General features: G+C 40.9%; 1 protein-coding gene across 2 annotated transcripts in view; it reads left to right on the plus strand.

The window, feature by feature from the left end:
• TBL1XR1 (TBL1X/Y related 1) overlaps positions 1 to 23997 on the plus strand; it is a 110222-nt gene that overhangs the window by 23412 nt on the left and 62813 nt on the right. The window lies entirely within an intron of this gene.

Genomic DNA, 23997 nt, shown 5'->3' on the forward strand with positions numbered 1-23997 from the left:
TTCTCCTTTGTATGGTGGTTTGCTGTGGTGTTCCATGTTCTCCTGAAGGAGCCCCTCACATTTTTCAACTGGAGTCCTTGGTGTGGGTGCAGAGAGAAGATGGGGAAAGGTTCACATTTGTGGCCAAAAACCCCCAAACCCTTGCAATACAAGAAACAGTATTTGGCACTGTAAAAATTTCAAATTACTGCAGTGCAAAGTGTGAGGAGAAACGGCCCATGGTAACCAGTACTGGAATAAGACTTATTTCTCCAGTATCCTTCTCTAGCCTTTCAGTCTTCAGACATGAAAGGAAAAAGCGTGTTGAAGTTTGTCCTTGCAGTACCACTGCGGTGGCCCAATCTACTGCTGTGGGTTTGTGTTGTTCACGAGGGTGCTGGCTGAGGTGTGTTTTATGGCCACAACTGTGGGCCGTGTACACCAGGTACAGTTCCTTTGTGTTCTGACCGTCCTGGTGCTCCGTGGTCTCAGGCTCTTAAAATTCCAGGCTGCTGAGAATTTATCTGGTGTCCTCTGAAACTTCCACCAGCTGAAACAACTTCCATCAAACTTGCTTAATAAAGAAATGAACTCCGCAATGTCTTCTGGATGTGAACTTCTCACATAGGAGTGTGCAGTTCAGGTAATTCTAAAGAAATGAAGGTTACTTTATGTGAGTGGCAGACTCTTACATCTCCATATGATTTCCTCATTGGATCCCCTGTTGGCAATTCACAATCTGTCCTTCAGGCTTGCACTTACTGGGCAAGTGCTCACTGCATTTTCTCCTCCTAACTACCACAGGTGCTTATTTGCTCCTCTCTGGCCTGTGGCGCTTACAGGTTTGCCTCTGGAGTGAGGAAATGAGGAGTCATTAAACTAGAGGAAACTCGAAAATAGCTTGCTTCAGGCACCTTATTGCAAGGTTGTTTAGTGTTATTCTTTTTTCTGAACAGCAGAACAAAGCCACAACAGTTCAAATGTTTCAAAAGCCTTTTCTTCACTGCTGTGACTTGTTTATTTCTTTTTGTAATTTTTTTTTCCTCCCCTAGTGTTATATTATGCAATTTTTGGGCTGCTACCTTACCACAGCTACTGCTTTAGTGAAGATGAAAATAGTAACTTGAGTAATGCCTTATGCCAGGGATGGCACTGACACCTTCACAGGGAGCAGTGTGTTATCAGTGGTGTCTGCAAGGGCTGTTCTTGCTGCTGATGGCATGGCTGGGAAGCAAACTCTGTCCAGTTAAGGAGCAGGGAGAGCCAAACACCCTGTGCCTGGTGAGCAGCTCTCGGCATCACGGGAGCTTGAGGTGATTCCCACATGGTGATGTCTGGTGATGTTGGAGCTGAGGAGTGGTTGATGGCGAGGGGACTCTGCTTGGGGCTTCAAGGCTGGGCTGGGGAGGGAGAAGAAAGTGTCACCACCTTGAGGGGGAAGGGGAGGGGAAGAAGCCAGGAGATATCAGGCATAATTTGAGAACAAAGGAGATGGCAGGAAAGGCTTGGGAGAAAAAATGGCTGGAAAGTGTCAAGGCAGTAGACAGAGGTGGCAGAGGGTGAGTAGCTGGCAGAGGAGAAGCTTGTTTCAAAATGACTGGGACCATTTGGTTTATGTTAACACGTTCAACTTCACAGTTTGGGAGGAGTGCAAATAAACTAGGTCATCTCATGAAAGCCTTGTTAAGAGAAACATGAAAAAAATGGCTAAGTGTAGTAAGAGAAACTATGGGAAACGTCAAAGATAAAATTGTTTGAATGATTTTATAATTTTTAAAATGATTATTTTTATTGGATGTGTAATGTTAACTTAGTGAGGCAGCGTGGATTTTATTTTCCCTGCTGCTATAGTTAATGATTATCTTGCTTCTTTTGGAGGCTGAAAAATAACAGTGGTCGAGCGTGGCTGGGGCTTTGGAAATATCTGTGACTCAGTAGGCAGTGGTTCTGTAAACAGATGCAAGACATCTTGGAGAAGGATATAAAATTATTTAACCATAAAGCAGTGAAACTATAGAACCTTTCAGTGTGTTCACTGAAGTTCTTACAGGTTCTGCCTCAAAGGAAATAAGACCACTGCTAGAGAATCTCATTAATTTATGTCTCTGTCAGCTTCAAATATGTACCAAAAATCTATTTCCTGACTTAAAAATATGAATTTATTAGGACACTACTGCTGTGCTGTGGGTATCATGGGGAAGTTACTCATCTAGTGAATTAATGGAGGCATGTGTGTTGAAGTTCCTTACACAGCCATTCCCTTTTGCTGCCTATAGCAGGAACTGATCACTTTTTTCCTGCTGTTGCAGAATAAGGAATTGGACCAGAGGCAGATTAGGCTCTAACAACAGTTGTGTTAGAGCTGCTACCCCAGTGCAGGGGAACCAGGTCTGTGGCTTCCCTGCAGGTTTGTGGTTCGTCACAGCCACCTCGTCATCCTCAGTGAAGTTCAGCCCTTGAGAGGAAATCTAATTCATTTTTCACGGTAGTGAGATGAGGTGTGGAGGCTGAATAACCAGAGCAGCTGGGGGAAAGATTTGGTAATCCTCAGTATCCCTTGCTGTCCTTTCCCTTCTGCTGCCATGGGTGATAGGGAACATCTCTCTTTTCCTGGCAGCAGAGATTAGTAGTGCTGACAACTTTCTTTGTACACTGGACTCAGCATCGAATGTCCTTGAGGTAGAACAATTCCAGAAGCCTGTCCTGCTAATGAGAAAACAAACTGATTGCTTTTTAAGTCTTTGCTGGAAACTCAGTGAAGTGTCTGCTTGGGTTCACAAGTCGGGTCATCCCCACAGTCAGAATCAGCAGTGGAAAAGTTTCATTAAACAGTCGAGTAGTCTCCAGTTCGTGTGTCAGGAACCCATTAACAGCTGAGGGAGGTGATGGGAGAGGTTTGTAAATTGGGGAGCACTGTGGTGAAGGTAATCAGGGAGCGATTTTTGTGACTCTTAACACAAAGACTAAAGGCATCAAATGAAAGTAAAAAGTGACATCCAAAATAAACAACAGTTAGGTATCTTTTTCCTAGAATATTCCCACAGAATTCTTTGCCTCAGAACACAGTAATGCTAAAAGTTTATGTGAATTCAGAAAGCCATTATATATTCATGGAATAAAAAATCACCTGGAGCTGTTGAAAATGCAGTGTTTGAGCTAACATGGAAAAGGAGACTTTTGAAAAGGGTTTGAAAGGAGACTTGTGAATTTGGGAGCAGCTCTCATAATGAGCATTGCGTGAGAAAGCATGCTCATGCTCATCAGAAAATACATCAAGTGCATCATTAGCCATTTGGAGGGAGCTGAAGTTGGCTCTTTGGTACCAAATCAGTGATAAGCAAAGTGCAAAGGCCTTTCTTGGCTGTTAAGAGAAACCTGATGTGATATGTTTGAAGGTGAAGCTGGGTAAGGAGTACAAAGAGATGTGGCAAGACAAAAGCCAATCGTCTCTTCAGAAGGATTTTAAGTGGATATGAGTGGGGCAAGCTTGCTTTTGCCAGGACCAGCTGACAAGGTCGGGTGTGAGGTATTGAAGAACTTCCCTTGTACAGATGGACGGAATAGGCCACATTTTACAAGTGCTAGGCAGAAAGAATTGCAAAATTTAGATATGAAGTAATTAAATCTATAGTTTATAGAAAGATAGAGGCATATAGACCTATAAAAAAGTATGTTTGAGCAGCACTTTGCATCTTGTACGTGTATGTACTTGAGTGTTTTGGAGATGTACAGTCACAGTCTCTAAGCCTACAGAAACACTTTCAAAATAAGAATACCTTTGCTTTTTATTGCTGCTCAGTTAAAGTATAAGGAGCCCTGGAATGCACACTGAGACTTCCAGAAGTAAAATGGTCTTGCTTTTCTTTGTGATTATTTAAGGAGTAGATGCACTGATTCCAGAGGCTTGGTTAAAGGATTCTTTGAAGAGCAGTGGAAATGGAATGATAGGGTATGTCAGCCTTCCAGCTAATATTCAAACTGTATCCTTTAATTAATCCTTTTTTCTTCCAAAGTGATCATTACATGAGATTGTGGTTACTCTAATGCAAAGACTAAAGGCATCACATGAAAATAGAAAGTGGTGTCCAAAATAAACAGGTATTTTTCCTAGAATATTCCTGGAATCTGCCAAGTATTGCTCAGATATGTCATATGGTCTTTTTTTAAACCTTAATTTGTGAATGTTTGTGACATTTTTTTCATTTTCTTACTGTGGGAAGAATTTTTTACTAAGCAGATATTTAGCTAAAGAGAGGAACTTTACAGGTATTTCAAAATCCTAGGAGCACTATAAACATCATCCTGCCAAATTAAACCTACTTTAACCCTCAGAATGTGGTTAAAGAAATTCCTTCTAACAACTATGAACTTGATTCTTTTTATCTACATAAATGTTCAATTAGAAGCCTTTTGCTCATAAAATTAAAATATGCCACTTAGTTCAGCATCCGTGAGTGGTAGAATGTTACATCTCCGAATATTAGCAAAGTGGGATGGGTTGAAGACAGTGCTGCTGTACAAACTTGAGGAGACAGTCATGTTAAAGCTTCTTGCCTCTTTTTCTTCCCCCCCAGCTGCTCACAGTTTAACCTCCAGCTTTCCTCTCCTGTGCAGCTGCTGTTCTTTTTCCTGGAAAAAGATAACTTTGAGGGAACATTGGTTACAGTGTGGGTGCACGTGCTTAGCAACCCCAGCATTTGGGGGAAATGAAGCTGGGCTCCATATGCCCCCAGCATGCTTTGTTTTCCGTGTTTCAAAAATGTGCTGCTGCATAAAATATTTAAAAGTGTTTGTGCAAATATACATATATATCAAATACAGTGTTTATACGAACATGCTTCTTGGGTAGATTTGCTTTGGTTTGGGTTAGAAGTAGCAATTATGTGCTCACAAATTGCCTATTACATATGCCCAGTATACAGTTTTTTGCAGTGAATTTGTAACAGTTTGCTCAGTTCCAAGCCCGTGTGAGCATGCGCTGCCTCCCCAGCTCGTTCTGGCTTTCGCGTGCGGAAACAAATTAATTTGGCTCTGCGTGGTAAGTGCTGTATTAATGAAAACTCAAATAGTCACATGTATTTATGGGACTTTGCAGTTGCTTGACTTTTAAGATGCTTGATAACGAATTAGAATTAAATACAAACTCAAGGAGCTCCTTTGGCAAATAAGCAAAGATGCTCGTTGCACTCATCATGCAGCGCTTTTTCATGCACGTAGTATTTACTTTAGCAGCATGCACTGTAGAATGTGCCCCTTAAAGTACCAATTGTGCCTTAATTATAGACACAGGAGTCACAATTTTAAGTTGTTTTTGCTGAAGGCTCTGTGCTGGCTCTCCCTGAAAACAAAGGGCATGTTTTGGGAACAAAAAAAATCTGCAACCAGCAGTACCTGCTGGACATGGAGGTGGGCTACTTTATTTTATAAAAGAACAGCCAAAGCTGTGTTATTAAGGTTTCAAAGCCAAATATTCTAAAGGCAGTGAATAGACAGAATAAACCATTATAGGACCAAGATATTCAGCAAATACACACCACCACTTGACAGTTGCTCAACCCGCAGGCTCTTCTCAACAGAACATCTCTCTGGCTGTGAGTCTCAGCCCAGGGTTATGCAAGGGCTCTTTACTCTCTAGAGCAACACTCTGTGCTTGTCCTTGCAGAACTGCAGTGAATTTCTGGTCCCTCTGGATGCCACCCCTGACTCCCAGGTGTAGCTGCTGATTGCTCCCAAACTGGGTGTTACCTACAAGCTTGATGAGAGTGTTCCCTAAGTCATTGATAGAAACATTGGATAGATCAGGTCCCAGGAGAGATGGTTGTAATATCCCATATGTTACTGGCCTCCAGAATCAGAGAGAACAAAATCACAGAATCATAGAATGGATTGGGTTGGAAGGGACCTCAGAGATCACCTCATTCCATCCCACTGCCATGGGCAGGGACACCTTTCACTAGACCAGGTTGCTCAGAGCCCCATCCAACCTGGCCTTTCAGGGATGAGGCAGCCACCACTTCTCTGGGCAACCTGTTCCAGTGTCTGACCACCCTCACAGTAAAGAATTTCTTCCTCATACCTAATCTAAACCTGCTCTCTGTCAGTTTAAAGCTGTTCCTGTTGTCCTGTACAAAATTCCTCTCTGGCTTTCTTGTAGGCCCCCTTTAGGTACGGGAAGGTGCTTATAAGGTCTCCCTGAAGCCTTTTCTTCTTCAGGCTGAAAAACTCCATCTCTCTCAGCCTGTCTTCATAGCTGAGGTGTCCAGCCCCCTGAGCATCTTTGTGGCCTCCTCTCAGTAGCTGAAGAGCCCATTAACCACTGCCTGTGGAGCCCAGGCATCCAACCATGTTTCCACCCATCTGGTGGTCTCTCATCCAGCTGGCAACCTCCCCAGCTGGATAAGTGGATATGGTGTCAGGCAGTGTCAAGCCTCACTAAGGTTGGGGTAATAGCCTCTGCTGCTCTCCCTCTTTGTTTAAAGGTAGCAGAAAAATCTACCTTTCTGCAGCCATCGAGGACCCCTGAGCCTCCACGCGCTTCCTGACGTGACAGTGGCCTTGCTGTGACCTTGGCTCTCTGCACCCTTGGACACGGCCCATCTGGTCCCGTGGGTCAGGTTGTATCAAATAATCCCTGATATGAGCCTCAGCCGTATCTCCCATCTGCTGTCACTAAATCATCCACCTCCTTCAGCAACAGGCCCGCTTTTTCCCCTGTTTAGCCTTTTACTGTTATTTGCAGCGTTAAACGTCAAACTGTTTTCTAAGCGTTTCCCCAAAACGTTGGTTTGGAAAGTTCTGGTTTATCAGTGAAATGTAATGCAGCATGTGTGCTACACCCCAATTATGTGTGCATTAACTGTTCCCATAAGAAGTCTAAACTGAATTTTGCAAATTTTTATTTAATTATAGACTTACATTTCAGGATGTATTAGAGGCCACCCACTGCGTGTGAGGGCGTTCTAGATTGCTCCCAAAGAGCTACTGGTTGCTTCGGGAAAACTTAGTTCTTGTCATCAACCTGATGAAGTTTACAGGAAATTTTCCTACAAGAATGACAGCAACAGCTCTATTCTGACTATTCTCTGTCTTACCTGATAACTTAATTTTAAAAAATGTAAAATCTAGTATTTTGAAATGACTTCTTGTTAGTAACAGCATAAATATTTTTCGTTTGTATTCAATATTTAAAGCAGGTGCTGTGACTGTGTATGAATGTGTGCACTTGTACACTGTGTAGAAAAATACTCAGCATTTATGTGTGCTTCATTCATTTTACTGTTCTCAAAAAACCCCTTGTATGTCTAACCAGAACAGGATTTTACTGTAAACCTAAGTGCAGTGTGCTCATTTGTATGGGTTGCTGCAAATGGAATTTTTCAAATGCATAATGTGGTGGTCATGATAATGTGTTTACAGAGTGTAAAATTTGAGCTTGAATTATGATTACTAAAATAATTGATCATCAGGATTTGTGCTTTGCATAAGAAGAGTTCAAGAAAGCTGAATATTAAATAAACAGCATGTTGGATGAACAGCATTTGTCTTTCCTCACAACTCATCAAAGAAACAAAAACTAAGAGAAGAGCATGTATTCTTATTGCCAATTACTGTCCAAGGAGGATAATGATACAATCTTTATGACCTCCTAGAACTGTATGCTTAAAATAAATTTCCCATTACATTCCTCTCAGTGTTAAAATACAGTCTTTCTACCAGCAGATAAGTTGTGCTAAAAATAAAACCAGAAAGGTCTCTCATACATAGTTTCTGGTTATTAAATAATGTGCAGTCTCTCCATTCCCTTCCCAGCAGGCTCTTCTGGTTTCTCCAAAGGCTTTGGGAGCTCCTGCGGGAACTCAAGGAGCTGGTAGATGCAGGGGGTGAATGAACAAAACTGAAGCCCTCTCCTTAGAACTTCTCATCTGTTTTGAATCATCTTGCAAATGAGTAGAAATGTATAAAATTTCTGTTTGTTTTAAAGCAGTATTTACACTGTATCTTCGGTATCTCCAGTAGAGCACTCAGACATCAAATGCGACCTTCCTTTTGTGGGAATTTTATGTTCTGCAGGTAAAATTGTTAGAGAAATTGTTAGGATTTAGAGGTACATATTTAATTTATAGGAGTCAATAGTGCATTCAGTACGTTTGATCAACCTGTAATCTGGAAATGTAATCTTTTAGAGAAGCAGACAAAGTGCTCTGTAGCGTGGGTGGGCCAGGGAAGAGGATGGAATAAACAGCTCTGGTCAGAGTGGAAAAGCGCAGAGAGCCTCGTGCCTTGTTTTGATGGGGCACGTTTTCTGCTCCGAATAAAGAAATAACGCTGTCTCGGGGCCATCGACTGTGCAGTCGGTGGAAATCTTTTAGAAGATGATGCATTAGTCTCACAGAGATGTTTACACCCCCGTGTCTTTGTTTTCCTGGAACACTGTGGTCTGGAAGTGTGGGAGCGACACAGCTGCCGCAGAGCCAACAGGTTGCAGGGGTTTGGATGTGGCAGCAAAGACAGGGAATGTGTCTATCATGGCGTAGGCAAGAGGAATACAGGGCACACACATCCCTCCTTTATTTTCGTTCCCTTTGGCGGTTCTACCATCTCTAGTGCATCTCTTGTTTGTATGCTAAAATGATCAAATCAGTAATGATCACTTTCTTGGGGTTTTTATAGTTTTTCTTGTTTCTTTTCTGTAAGGAGTCCTTCAGGGCTTCTAAAGATCTCATTTCTATTCTTGTGATAGCAGGTGCCTTTGATAATCTGTTTTTCTCTAGTCTTGATTATTCTTTTTCTGTGTTGTTTGTTTCTTCCTTTTGGCAATTACATCCTCAATTTTGGATTATTTTAGATTTCTATTGCTAAAATCAAAACACAGTAACCATCTTTCTGCATTTACTGCTTTATTTTTTTTTGGGCTGTGGGCCCCCTGCCCCTTTGGCATCCTAGTTGTCTGCATATGGTAATTTATATTGTCTCTTAGCTGCAAGATATTTTTTGTTCAGCAAATTATTCGTGTTTGTTTGCAGTCGATCATTTTTGTTTAATAGCGTTTTCTCTTCCATGGCACAGCAGTGTCCTGGGAGAAAAGGATTTTCTCCTGGAGCTCTAATGAGTTGTTTTCTTAGCTCTCCCAAATGGTGTCCCATTCTTAGAAACAGTCCAGTAAGTGTCCTTGTGGCGTGGATGTACATCAGCGTTTGGCAGACTCATTCTGCCTTGTTTGGAAATTTCTCAGGCACTGAACTGAATAAAAGTGAATCCGACAGCAAGTTGATGGAGCCAGAGTGGCAATTAGATGCCAGTCCCGGCCTGCTGGATCCTTCTATGCATCTCTGCTCAGGGACTCCAGTGACTGAGCTCAGACGCTTCACAGGAGGAATGACTGGGCAGAACACAAATCCCAGTGTCTCCAGGAATGATCTGAAATGAGATTTTTGGTGCTACGATATAAAGATTTTTATGTATTTGTTTTTTTTTTTTTTTTTACAGTTTCTCTAGGTGAAATCCATCCAAAACTAGCAAAAAGAGTCGTATCTGCTGACCAAAGGGTGCTGCCCTCTTCCTTTGGTGTCTCCAACCAGTGATACTCAATGCAAAGGGAATTTTCAGAAAGCTCTTTAAAAATTGATAAGATTATGGGTTGAAAGAGCCCAGAGATAAAGCTTTAGAAATCACGTTGCATTAATAAAAGTTTTTCTTGAAATGAGAATCACCTGAATACCAACTAGAAAACAATTTTTGTCCTTTTCACCACATTCCCTCTTTGAAGATATGGGAGGTTTAGAAATTCTTGACTTATAACCTGTTTTGCTTGTTATATGAAGATCTGTTTGATTTATCTCGGTGTTTGCTACTATACAACTTAACATATTTTTTTAAAAAATGAAATTATTGATTACTGCACCTTAGATTCTTATTTGTCGTATTGATCTTTCAGGGCCTTTAATGTTTTTGAAGTGTGTAAGACAGTGAAATCTAAATTCAGAAGGGGGTTTCTGAGGTTTCTTTTTTTTATAATGTATATATTTTATATTGATTCCTCATTTGCTACTGTACAAATGGGAACAACTTTATTATTCCCCTGATGTTGCTTGTAGTTAAAATCAGCCCTCTTGTTCCGGTCGTTGGTGTTTCTTACTGATATTCCAGAAGGGATAGAGAGGAGGAACTGCAAAAGAAACCAAAAAAAGAGCAACTGCCCTCTTTATTTCTCTCTCTCAGGGTAGTTACTTGAAGATTGCTATATTCTAGATGCAGTTTTGTACTTTATTTAAACGTTTGCTGGTTTAGAATTAAGTGATAAAGCTTAACTTAAAAAATCTCACACAAACACACAAAAACCACAAACCACCAAAGCAACCCAGAACAGAGCAGTTAAATTTTCTTATTTGTTTGTTTGGTGCTTGCTGTTTTACCTCTGAAGGAGCACCAACCACCTGAGGATGTGAGTTATGTCCTGCTAGGGTTTTCCTTGGATCTGTTGCCTGCCTTTGCTGCCCTATTCAAAATCTCTTTCTTTTGAGAGTATTGAACTGCTCTTTGAATATCAAGGCTGATTTTAGATGTTTCTGTAAGGAGGTCTTTCAAGCTTTAATTTACACCTTTGACTACTTAATACCAGAAGAAATGTCTGCAAGGCCCAGGGTGGATCAAAGTGAAGACAATTTAATCAACAGGCAGAAGCCCTTGTTTGAAGTAATTGATTGTAATTTTGTTTTGGATTTAGAGAAATCAAACTTTGTCAAGAAAATAACTGTGCTGCAATCTGTTAAAATGTTTGATTTGCTACTAGGATTGAGTTGTTGTAGTAAAAGTGGTATTTATTTTGCTAATTAGGCTGATTTACTGCTTTGCTCTGCTTTTGTTAAAGCGCGTAACCTTCATTTATACAGATTATTTAAGTTTTTATGACCTTTTATGAAGTTGCAAGTTGATGAATAGCATGTTCCTTATTTATTGTGTCAAGCTGCATTTAGATGAGGGTGTGTATCTATTGCACAGAATCTTTACTTCCTTTTACTGTTGCAGTGTACTGGATAAAGAGGGACTATTTATGTAAATTGTGCATTTTAAACTAGGAAAAACTGCTACTATTTTAAAAGAAGTGAAATGAACTGATTTTGTTCTTCAGTGTTTCGGAATCAGTAGAGGTTTGTCATCTTATAGATGGCAGATAAATTTCTTGTCCTTGAATGTCCAGAGTACATACAAGGCAGTGAAGTTAGTTGAATGCAAACTAGTTGGGGTATTAAAATTAATTTCTATGCTACTGTGAAAGCTGACCACTTAACACTTTTAAAACATGCTCTTTTTGAACAGTGTCTGTGATTTCCAGCAGTTCCATAGGTGGTTTAGCTTCCTTCAAAATTTAATGTATTGTTTGAATATTTCATTTATCTGGAACTACTCTAGTGGTTTAAATCAGATTTTGGTATAGTTTGCCAAGATTTTAAATTTAATTTGAAGTTAAAATTTAAACTCAACACAAGGTATATCTGTAGAAAACACCCTGGCCCTGAGGTGTTGTTCCTGCTGCTTGGGCTCAGCTCTGCCCAGCTTGGGGGTCAAGGCAGTGCCATCCCAGGCAGTGCTGAGCACATGGAGCAGTGTTTTCCTGAGTGCACTGGCTCTGTGTGTGGGTTTGGTTGGTTTGAAACACCAGGTTCAGTTTCTGAACCTGTAAATAATTTGATCTCCAGTGCAGCCTCTCCCTTACAGAAATGTGTACCAGAGCACCCGCACCCCACCATCTGGCTCAGCTGTTGTGGGGCATCAGTGAGACCCCTGGATTTCTCTTTCTCATACCTTGTTGATATCAACCACTGTCTTTTTATCTCAAAATTATATGATCCAAGACAAACTGTGTAATTGTAAAAGCTTTGTTTTTATTGAGGAAATGGTAGTGCACATACCGAAGATGCTGCAGTGGGTTCTGTTGCCAGAACACTGAAGAATTTCAGTTAAAGAGTAACAAAAGAATTTTTTATTATTTTTTTTAATAGAAATTTTTTGCAAAGGTTAAAAACCCCCAAATAAACACTTTTTAAAAAGAACAAAGAAATGCTTCTGTGGTATTCCCTCTTCTTTTCTGCTGCCCTCATGCCATGACTCCCTGGTGAGGCAGCAGCACTGGGCAGGAGATGCAGCCTGTGCTGGAACTGGAGATCCTGCTGCCAGTTCTCTTCAGGCACTGTCATTTCGTTTTGTTTCATTCTAGTTGGTTAAAATAATAAACAGTGAGGTTTAAAATTTACTACTGTCGTATCTGTAGGGGTTTATATTTCAATCTTTGATAATTCTAATCATATTTAATATTGATATTGTGGAAGTGTCTGTGGTTCTTACCAGAATTTTTGAGTTTGCCGTGCCTCAGGTCTGGCTTTTTGGGTCTTTCTGGCCATAAGTACTCAGCTACTCGTCTTGGGCAGTGCCCATGGCTTTTCTTTGCTGGAGAGTGTTGGAGATGCTCCTGTATGTGCCCAGGCTGTGAGCAACCACAAGTCCGTCTGAATCCTGGGAATTTCACTCAGCTTATGGGGCAATAGCAAGGGCAGATGTCTATTGGGAGGCTGAGGAAATGTCTGTCCTTTAAACTTGGTTTATATCATCATTAATTCATAGTTACCAGTGAGAAATGATTAATCTGAAAGAGAAAAATAACCCCCCCAGGAGGGTTTGGGTGGAGTGCCTCAGATAGGGCTGCTGAAATGACCTCACCAGGTCAAGTCTTCTGGTGACTAAGGATGAGCAGACTTTTTGGATCCTCAGTAGTATCTTTCTGGTTTGTTAATCAAAAGAAACGCAAGTGTTGGCTTTAATGTTTCTGCAAGTACACCTCTCTCTCTGAAATGTGCCACCAGAGGTTTTTACATGGAGAGTTCCATGTGAAATCACATTTGCCCCCCTGGCAGTGTTGTTATGCGCTAGCAAAAGTGAAAAGCTGTTTCATTGCACCACGTTGCTGGAATCCAGGGCTGTTTCCCTACCTTACCCTTTGTGGCTCTCCCAGCATGTGCTGGGACAGTGGAATTTCACACACTGATGGGAGGCTTCGTAGATCCCTGTCATTCATGTGCTACTAACACTTCACACTACTGTTACTTCTCTGGCATGAAAAATTTGCACTTCCCTGTGGCTGAATGCCTTCACCCACACTCATCTTTGCCCTGTGAGCCCATGGGTGGTCTCTGGCTGGTCCATGGATCCAGTATCTTCAAAATTTGGTAAGAGTGTTTGGCAAGTGTCATTTTCAGGACTGGCAAATTTCCATGTCAGTTAAAAATTTTGTAGTGAAGTTGTTACACGCTGAATTAATAAAAATTAACTTTGTGTGCAGGCTTAAGTAAATGAATGTAGTTTCAAATCCATTTTCACTGCTTTACAGGAGGATATTATTAGGAACAAGATAAAACTAGTAAACTTTTCTGAATCATTGCATTAACAAATTATTTAGGTAAAAATGCCCCAAGGAAATTATCTTAACTTGATAAAAGAACAAATAGTGCTAATTGCTCTTCAACGTACTGTGTTTAGTCTGCAAGTGTTGCCAGCAAAACTGCATCCTTTTTGTTTTTATGGGAGAGGGCCAGTCAGTGTATCTGTGGTGAGCACACCCAGCCTGCTACAACAGTCCAAAAGGGTCAAACGAGGCTTCCCTGAAAGGGTGTCAAAACCAGTGAAGTAGCAGTACTCCTAGGAGAATATGGCAAGTGGATTTATTTCTGCATAAAGCTGGTGTTTAAAAAAAAAAAAGGTAAAAAAAAAAAAAAAGGTGATATGTTAAATGGGTCAGAAGTGCTGCTGTTTGAGACGTTTTTGTAATTCCAAGATTTTGCTTGTTCCTTAGGCTGTGATGAGAATGATAAGGCAGAAGAAAAAAGTCTGATAGATGATTGCAGCTGTACAGTGTCATAGAACAAAATATATATATATATTGAACCTTGTTTTTATCTGATCTGGTAAACAGTCTCTTCTGAAGCACAGCAGCTTGTAAACCTGGGTTGTTATTACTTGTGGCTGATGGAAGATGCATCATTATCGGGCTGCCAAGTTCTGTGCATTTATTACAGTGTGCTGTATAGGTGCTGTGTATCTGTTAGTGCTAAATACATCATATTGTTCCATTTTAACATTTTTAAACGTTCTGCTGCTGACTTGGAAAAGTGTGGTAAAAAAGCATCCTCAAAAAAAACAGGGAAGAAAAGTCCTTGACTAGGTGTGACTAAGATAATACCTACAGTGTTCTGTGTGGAGATGAACCAGACCCTGATATTTGATGTGTCTGACACTGAGGGGAAATACTTTTACCAGATGGAGTATTTTTGACAAATATGTGTGATACTCCTCACCCCAGCACTCACCAGTTTTCTCCTTGCTTAACCACTGTGTGTTAGCGTGATCACAAAAGAAAATAGCAAATATACAGGCCTTCAGTTTGGTTTTCATCATTAAAAAGAACTAAATATATGTAGGTTCAAACTTAAAACGGAGGTGTAGCCTTTTTTAATTTTATTTTTAAAATTTGCAGATATTCATCATCTTTTTTTTTTAGAAATGAAAGCTGGGCTAGTTTGTGGATGTTTGTTGAATCTGTATCAGAGCAGCAAAAATCAGCAAGTAATTTCAGTGATGGTAGCTATCTGGCATATCTTAAAATTAAGCTGTAGGTAATTTTTCTGTCTTTCACAAGTTGAAAAATAAGGAAGTTTTCCTTCTCAGAGACTAAGATCAGAGGAATTGAGTTTGTTACTTTCTCCAATCAGTCTGGTAGATCATATTGATAAATGTGAGTTGACTTAAGAAAAAAAAAAAGCCCCAAACCCACCGGTTTATTAACCCTGACAGCAGTTACAAAGAATTCTGCAGGCGGCTGCAGAGGCAGAATTCTGTAAATGAAATTCCCAAATGGTGAAATCCTATCCCCAGCCCATTCTAGTCTGAACGAGATCTGCAGGATGCACAGCTCAGCCAGTTTCAGATTCCTGGTGTGAAACAATCAAGATAAGAATCAAAAAGTAAAGAAAGGGAAAAGCCCTGTTAGATCAAACGCTATACACTAATCTTTCTCCTTAGGCACAATTACTCCTTCCAGAGTCCTTACTACTCTTGCTTAAAATAACAGAAGCCCCATGGCACAGGCTGTTTCTCATGATCAGTCTTCAGCTGCATGATTTTCTTTTGGGCAAGTTTTTCCTGGTTATTTAAAATGTGTTTCCAGCTACCCAGTCTTCATTGGATAAACCTAAATCTTTTCTTGCCCTTGACATTTGCTCCTATGAAATTGTTTTGTCTCTTCTCCTGGTCAGAGGTGTTACATGCCTGTACCTGAGACTGGTCCCTTAACTAACATCAGCAATATTTTTCCCACCTTTTTAACTGTTTGCAAAGTGGTATAATAGGTTATCTAATCACAGTTCCACTTGTTTGTAGGGTAAACACCTTCCTGTGTGTTGCTCTGTACGTGTAATACATTAATTCAGAGGCGGTATAAGTTGAGCTGTGCAGCAGCAATGACCGCAGGAAATTCGACAGAAAATATTTCCAGTGAAACAAAAACACTGACTTCACTCATTTTGGCAGCAAATTAAGTTTGCATAGAGTTTTTTGCACTCTTTCTTAATAGGGAGAAACCTCTTCCTCTGGTAGGAAGACCCAACATAGTTGAAGTGTTAATTAACATAGTGAACAGTATTTTGTAGAAAACTTTTTTTTTCTTTTTAATTTCAGATAGACCACCTAGGTCTATTGGGGAGGTACATAGTTTAGCTCCACTGTGTACATGTAGCTAAGCCCTCTTTACTGCTTAGGACAGACTTGAATAAGGGCACTGTAAGGTTTTTACCAATTAATCATAGCCTAGTGACGATCTCTGTGAGACCTCTCTGCTGTGGTTTCATTTCCTGATACTCCTCAGATCTTTTGAATATGGTGTCATTGATGAATCAAATATGTTTTCCTTGGTTATGCTGAAGTCCTGCTGTTAAATACCCCCCCAAAAACTAAAAAAAAAACCAACCCAAAAACCAAAGGCAAAGAACAAGCAGGATTATTATATTAGTTTAATGCTGCTGTTGATTAATGACTTTAGTCCATTTATTTAATAAATGTTTTTCTCCTTGGCCATAGTGCTAAAGTAAATATTTTGCTGTGTTTCTCTGTACTGTAGGCTCCTTATTCTTTGGAACAGGTTTCAGTGCGTCCCACTCCATGTACAAGTTTAATATTGATGCAACTATTTTGCTATTCAGTCAGTGTGACAGATAAACAGCTCTAGTATGTAAGTGGTTTGAAAAGACAACAGAAAAATAGATACATATTTTATACAGTTAATGCCTCTTGTTTCTGGTATGACTCATACTTCGTCCATCATTCCATGTTTGCTGTGAGCTTTTTGTGCTGGGATGCCCACTGCCATCCAAGGCACCAGGCATCCCTTGGAAACAGATGTATTTTGATGATGGGGCTGTAAGGCAGTGCTGTTCCCGCATTTGTTCCCTTGCAGGACTGCGTTCCCTCTTCCTCTCTCGAGCTAGTTCTGTCCTCTTCTGACCCTGCAGTGGGATGCTTCAGGAGCTGAGTGGTAGAGAGCAATTAATTATTTTTTTGAAGGAAAGGCAGTCTTGAGGGCACCCAGCTGGCAGAGGGTAGATGGAGGGTACTGAGGTCTCCCTTTGCAATAGCAATTAGGTGTTGTCTAGGATGTGACTTGAGCATAAAACTAAACCAGGTGAGCCACACCTCAGCTCTCTCATGGACACTAGCTAGCTGATTTGGGAACAAGTGTGCTGTCCCTCTGCCTTCCGTGTTTTCAGCCCTTCCTGCAGGGATGTTCTACCTGCTAGTGAGGCAGGAAAGCTTTTAATGGTAATGAGAGGCACAGGCTTTTTTCCTCCATCCTCATCTGCAATTTGTTACAGCTCAGTAGCTGCCGTGTAAGTGTAAGTTGTCCTTTTAGCAGGGATGGCTGGATGTGCATGAACAAGGGCAACCCTCATGGGTAGGTTTTAACTCCCTATGAGTCAGAGCCCTCACGAGAGGATGCAAATTACCCTGTTGGAGAAATGAGAAGGACAGAGGCAAGAGGTTTGTAGGATTGATGATGTTGTGCTACTGGTGGTAGGTAATGGAGATTTGGAAAAAGGGAAAAAAATCCTTGTGTTGCTAGGTCTTGGTCAATTTATCTGCTACTTAGTCATGGGGTTTACCTGTACAGAAGTAACTTAATCTGATGGTTATTTGTGTGAAAATAACACCAAGACAGACACAGTATTTCTATAGAACGGTGTTGCTACTGCATAAGTGTATTGTGCTTCAGATGTGACTCAATTTTCCAAAGGTCCTGGGGAAATGAGAGGGGACTGTAAGCAGAAGTGCAGCAGCTTTTGATAGCCAGTATTTCTAGGGAAAAAAAAAAGAAATTATTCCTTGGTATATGATTTCAGGGCAATCAGTGTTACCTTTTTTTGGCAGAGTGAGAGGCTTATGTTTTTCTCTGGCTTTGCACAAAGTAATAATAGTAATAATAATTTTAGGAAGAATCTGGAACACATTATAAACACCTTATTTTAGTGGAGCTGCATCTCAGGAACATCTGGAGTACATGAGCCCAAGCTCCACCACAGACTTTACTTCTGACCTCTGGAATGACTAAAAGTTTTCAGAAAAATGTTTTCATACCTGTGGATTTTTACGTGCTTTTGAGCATTAAAAGTAACTCATAATTTTGAGGGTGATTTTAAAAGAATTCTTGGATCCTAACTCTTCAACCTGTGCTATTGCTTTCACATGCTCAATATCGCAAGTAAGGTGGATTTTTTAGAACATTTTGGAATATGTTTTGTTTTTTAAACCCGATACTTTGCTGCGAGGACGAATACCCTGCGAGGCACTCCTGCAGCGGGCAGACAGAAGGCAACCAGCCTTCCTACTGTGTTCCCAGAGAGGGAGAGAGCCACGACTTCAACACCACTGGGTATACTCGACGTTCAGGGTCAGTGGCCACAGCGGGACGACTTGAGCCTCTTGACGTCAAGCAGTCTGCAAACACCAAGTCTTGCAGCAGAGCCCAAGTCCTGCTGCATTGTTGAAATGTCCTCAGCAGCTCGTTAGCTTGGCTTGACAAAAATGTAGATGGAGCTTTTGCACTGAAAGAATTGACTTGTGGGTGCCCAAAAAGGTAAGGCTGGCGGCGATGCTGATACTGAGGGAGACACAACCAGGGCTTGAAAATAACATGATATTTGTCACATCCTCTTGTTATTTTGGGAGATTTCTTTATTTAAACGTTTTGAGCCTAGTTCCAAATGTGATGTCTGCTTAAAACATGTGTCCCACCTCCCCTAAGCATGGCGTGTTTGAGACAGAGTTTTAATGAGTTTAATAATTTAAGCTCTTGTTGTGTTTTTGTCCCACTGTAATGATTTCTGATGCTTGCCATAATCAACCTGTGTTCCTCTACAAGGCCATCATGAATCCCAAAGCAGAGGAATATATTGTTCTGAAAACACAGTATGTGTTTAAAGGCGCAGATGAGGCAGGCACTGTTAGAAGAAGCAAGGAAAGGGAAGAAGGTGATTTTCCCAGGGAAGCGGTTTGAGCTTTGTTCCATATCCCCACATTGGAGACCAGTCTAAAAGTCCCGGTAACCTTGGAACTATCAGCTTCCTACAAACATATTTCCATGTTGACAAAAGCAGGTGCTACCTCTCTTCAGCTGTGAAGGCTCATCTGAGTTAGCGGGCTCTGCGTGGGGAAGGGAAGGGTTGTCACCCAGCAGCACAGCTGAGTTGATTTAGCAACCTGGAGCAGGCTGGATTGGTATCATGGGAAATATGGCTCTTCCTACCTTGAGGAAAGGGAATGGGGAAAAAATTCTGATTTTTTTTTGAAAGTGGTATATTTTGTCTGTGAATTGGTTCAGTTTTTAGGTATGTATTTGAAATCTGTAATAGAGAGAGAAAGAGTGGTCCCTAAATGCTACACATGAGATTGATTTTTTTTTTTTTTTTTTTTTTAAGAGAAGGAAAAATTTTTTTTCTCTTTCCAATTTGAGGTGAGTCTGCTGAGAGCACTCAGGTTGGCAGGCTGTTTTCTCTGATTAATCTTGCAGTGATGAATTTAAATTTAAAAATCAGCTCTGGAATAAAATCACAGAAAAATTATTTGTCAGTATGCTACTGTTATTATCAATATGTTATTAGTCAATCATGATGTCCACTATTTTGAGGAAAAAAAACCTCACAAATTGGAAACTACCTGGAATTTTCACAGGTGGGCTGCCATCCTGCAGCTGGCAGTCTGTGAAGGTGGGGTTTTGTGACTGCTCCAGAGGCCAGTCCCTTCACTCAGTGCTTTGTGTAATAACTGTTTATACTCTTTCCCAGTCTAGTCTGGGTTTAACTTCATTCTCTAGGATCTTTTAACTTCCAGTTTATGTGAATTGGATTACTTGCTAATGAATTTCATTTAAATGCCTTGCAAGTGAAATGGTGCCGTGGCACAGCTCGCCCTGCTCCTTCCCGGTGGTACCAGCTGATTGGTATTGACAAGATTACTGGGGTGCGTTATGGGTTTTTAATGGAGCTGGCTAAGTTGGTTTCCTCTCCAGCAGTTCAGCTTCCTTCCCTTTCAGTGGGCTGTGAGCTGCTTTCTGTGATTGCCTCTATTTTTTGATTGTTACAGAAATTGGTGTTTAAACTTATATAGAGCTGCTACAGTGTTCCTGTTCTCTGGTCTGATTTGTCCCGTGTTTCTCATTGCACAGTGAATCCCGTTTCTGTGCACTTCTGAAAAGTGATTCCTATATCTGAATGATCTTTCCTCCAGAATAGTGCTGTCTGCTTACCCAGTTCTTATTCTTCGTCCCCTCAGACACCTTGCTTTGTTTTGATTGTTGGCTTACATATGTCCTCAGACAGACAGGTGGTGGTTCTGTGAAAGAGTACTTCTGACGTGTGGAAAGCTGGGCAACTTTAACGTGATATGAATGTACAAGTTAAACATTTCACCTTTGAAACATCCAGAAAGTCAGCTTACGTCAGGTTTTTCTATATATCTGATGTAATAAAGGTAAAAGACGGAACAAAGATCAGGAAATAAAAGTTTCTTAATTGACAGAGAAAAGCTCTTTCAGAGAGAGTTTAGGAATATGGGTGGATATGTCTCTGGGCAGGTCTTGGATACTTTCAGTGCTCGCTGATGAGCCTTCTTGTAAAATACCCTCTGTGACACCCCTCTCCATCTGAGCACTCCCAGTGCTGTACCACTCCCTGCTCCCAGAATGAACTATTGGAGCAGTCTGTGGGTGTTATTTTGTCACTAGGATCCCTATTGCTACCTCCTACTTGCAGATAATGACAGTTTTTCACAACGTCTTGTGTGTGGTGCTGATTTCCACCCCCCTTCACAATTATATGTATTTGTTTCTTGTGAATTTTCTGACTCGGTAGTTGCCTCAGCTAAGCTTTACTGTTAGATCTGAAAAGCAGATGTTATTGTAGATGTGCTAAATTGCTTAAAAAAATTGCCATACCTTGCTGTGGAACTGTGATAAAAAGAAGTAGCTTTGTTTTTCTTTGTTTATGTTCCAAGCTCGGCAATGGTAGAATCACCGCTAGTTTTGTGTGTGCCTATTATCCAAATGAAAGGAAGGATTCAATGGAGTGATTAGTTTTCAATTTAGGCTTTTAAAATTATTGTCTGATGCTTTTTACAGCGTAGTTACTGAGGGGAATATCCAGGATTTAGTTATTTTTAATTCTATTTTGATTGGGACGCTTTTTCCAGATCCTGAATCCAGATAAAAGCTGGATACTCGAGGATAATTTAGAAGAAAAGATACTGTGTCCTTAGAAGGCTTTTGTAATTCACAAAGCACAACATCTAGTGACTAAATTTGTTGTTAGGGCTCAAATAGCACCAAAATCTCAGAAAGTAGTATAAACAGTGTGATCCTAAGAGGATTAGAAGAGAGACACAAGTGCACAAGTTCACATGGGGAACAGGAGCAATTCAAAGCTCGCGCAAAAAATGCGGGTTTAGCTGTAGCACAGACCCCATGCAATGGCTGGGGAGGAGAAAGTAGCTTGAATTGTGGCCTTTCTGGAAGAAAATGGCCAAACATTCTTGCAACAGCTTGTGGAGAAATCCTTGCTTTGAACTGGTGATGTTTGGAAGCAGGTAAGGAATAACATCAGTGTACATCCGAGCTACGTGTTTATAACCGGATTTGTCACTGTGTGGTTCCAGGGTTGTTTTTATCTGTGGTTTCCTTTGTACCACACGATTATTACTTGGTTGGTAGCAGCAGCCCAGTCTGTGCTATCAGCATCGATTGTTATTTGCCTCTCTGGTGTAGTTGGTTTGGTGTGTTAGTTTTGGCCCTGCAGGTGGGAACTGCCTGTCTCGTGCAACCTGTTTGCCTCAACCTCTGTGTGCAAGCTCTGGCCTTGAGTTCATGGCCTCAGGATGCTCTTTGGGAGGAGATGGTGTTGGGCGTTGTACTGAGTGTTTGGGCACAGTGCCACAGAGGGACATGGGCGTCAAGCGTGCCATTCTGTGCAGAAAGAGCTGTGTGGGCAAGGCTGGTGAGTGCTGGCTGTGAGCAGGTCACTGCACACATGGCAAAATCTTCTTTCTTTTTAAGTTGAGGGGAGTAGTCTTCAGGCCATGTGGAGCATGTTAGTCATCAGGCAGTGGTGAACTGTTCCCAGCCTCTCCAAGATGAAGGATCCGAACTCACAAGCTACTGTGCATTCCCCAGGTGTGCTTTATCAACTTCAAGGGCGTCTGGTGGATTATTTTTAAGTGTCACAGAGTGTAGCAGTTACTGCACCTGGGCACCTGTTTAAATCACCGTAACAGGTCAGAATATAAAGGCAAGAGATAGTCTAAAATCAATAAATTATAACTGTCACCTGCACTGTTTCAAGGTGCATGCCAAAATCCAGTAGGATAAATTTGGAAAGAAAAAAAGCTGCTGATGAGGCATTTGTACTCAGCACTCGATTCTGAAGAAGGACATCGCAGAGTTTTCTAAATGTTTACGTGTCATTTCAAGCGCCCTTATTTAAAACTGGAGCCTACAACCAATTAACATTGAGTGAGGAATGAAGCGAAGTCAGTGAACCCTTTCTTTTCTCATTCTCTGCTCTCTTGAGTCTTTGCTCCCAGCTTCTTTCCGTGTCACTGCCCTGTTTAGATGTAAAGCGAAGGACAAGAAGCCTCTTCCACGGATCAGGCGGAAAGGTTTCCCTCTCTGGCTCTGATGATAAGTGCTGCACTCAAGATTGCACAAGGGCAAAGAGGTGTTGGAAGGAGGCAGTTTGGGCAGCGTGTACCAAAGAAGGCCTTTTTTCATTGAAGAAAAGGGTTTATGTTTGTGCAATCATCCTTTTGTTTACGTTTGCCATGTTCCTTCCCAAATGAAATAACCCAAACCAAGCGTCACGCTCGGAACAGGGCAGCAGGGGCCTCCTCTGCCTTTCTCTGCACACAGCTTTTATAATGATTGAGGCTATTTTTCAAAAGAATGTTAGTTGGTTGGAGTTTTGTTCTGTTTTTAAGGAAAATTCTTGTTACAAGCAAGTAATGATTTTATGGGATCTGATGCTCTGGCCATGGAAAAAGCAAACTTTCTGAGTGGCCTCGCATAGGATACTGTGCCACTTGAGGAATGGAGTTTTCCTCAACCTATTTACATAATTTCTGCAGCACCAGTACAACTAAGCAAGGAAATAAGAGCGTGTTTGCAAATTCTTTCAATTCCCATCATTCCTCAGCATCCTCTGCAGTGCCTCTTGCTTGCACTGTGAAGGTGACGCTTCTGCCTGCTGTGTGGGATCTTCTAAGAATAAAATAAGCCCAAATGCTGCAGCTTTTTTAATTTTTTTTTTTTAATTTTTAAAATTTTTTTGGCTGGGTCCAAAAATGGCTTTAAAATAATTTATTTCCTACTTGTTGAGCTTGAAAATTGTACCTGAGAACCTCGTGTTGATCATAAGCCCCAAACCCCATGGTTATTCTTTAGTCACAGTAAAAGTTTTTTAGCACAGGTTACAGATGCTTTGTAAAGAGTTTAATCTAAAAATAGTCTGATAATACTTTATTAGTCACCCATGTCCATCTGTCACCCTTCCTGCTCTTGGAGTGGGCGATTAGATTATGTCTAAAGAAAAGTCGTCTGGCAAGTATTTGTGTGAAGGGCAGTCACTCAGGAATATTAGTGTGAATAAAAATCATTTGTCATTGCTGTATAAAAATGGGTGTTGCAGTGGATGGACATCAGAATCTGTTTGCTTATACTTAACTATTTCATTCTTAGATGCATAAAATTATTATTGACATTCAGTGACAATTACTGAAATGTAGGAGAGTGTGGATTTGTTTGGATTATATTTTTATTGGGGTTATGAACCTATGGGGTGGGCAAGATTTCTCTTGAATATTGCACTAGGAAGATTTCTATTATGTACATTTTGTCAAATGTTGCCAACAATTATTATGAGCTGGTTTGTTTTAATTACTGAGGTCACTGCAGGAGTTTTGTAACTGTTTGGACACACAGGTACACCTGTGTACATAAATGGAGATATTTAGTGCAAGAAGTGTTTGAAAACCAGGTTTTATTTTTCTTTTACTGCTTCGCAATGGATGTAACCATTTTGCAAGTCAAGCCACTGGAATGTTGATTTTTGTTTGGGGCTTTTCAGAGTGTTTAGGTGTTGGTAGCTGAGGTTTATTTCCAGGAGTAATTTGGCATGGGCAGATACTGTTAAGTTGCCTCGTTGCCTTCCCGAAGCTTTTTCCGGAGAGTTAAGGCAAAATCCAGACACCAGGATTTGTTCTACCCAGGTTGTTTTGTTTGTGTGTGCTCCTGCTGAATGGGTGCGACCGTCTAGAGGTCTAATGGTGCAAGTGTTCATTCAGCAGGCTTGTTTGTTCAAAGGTCTGCGTTTCAGGCTCCCCGCAGGAGCCGATGTGTGATGTGGGGAGCGACAGGATATGCAAAACCCTCAGCTCTGT

Source organism: Myiozetetes cayanensis, unplaced genomic scaffold (genome assembly GCF_022539395.1).
Source record: "Myiozetetes cayanensis isolate MyiCay16 unplaced genomic scaffold, myiCay2020 scf13, whole genome shotgun sequence".
NCBI lineage: Eukaryota > Metazoa > Chordata > Aves > Passeriformes > Tyrannidae > Myiozetetes > Myiozetetes cayanensis.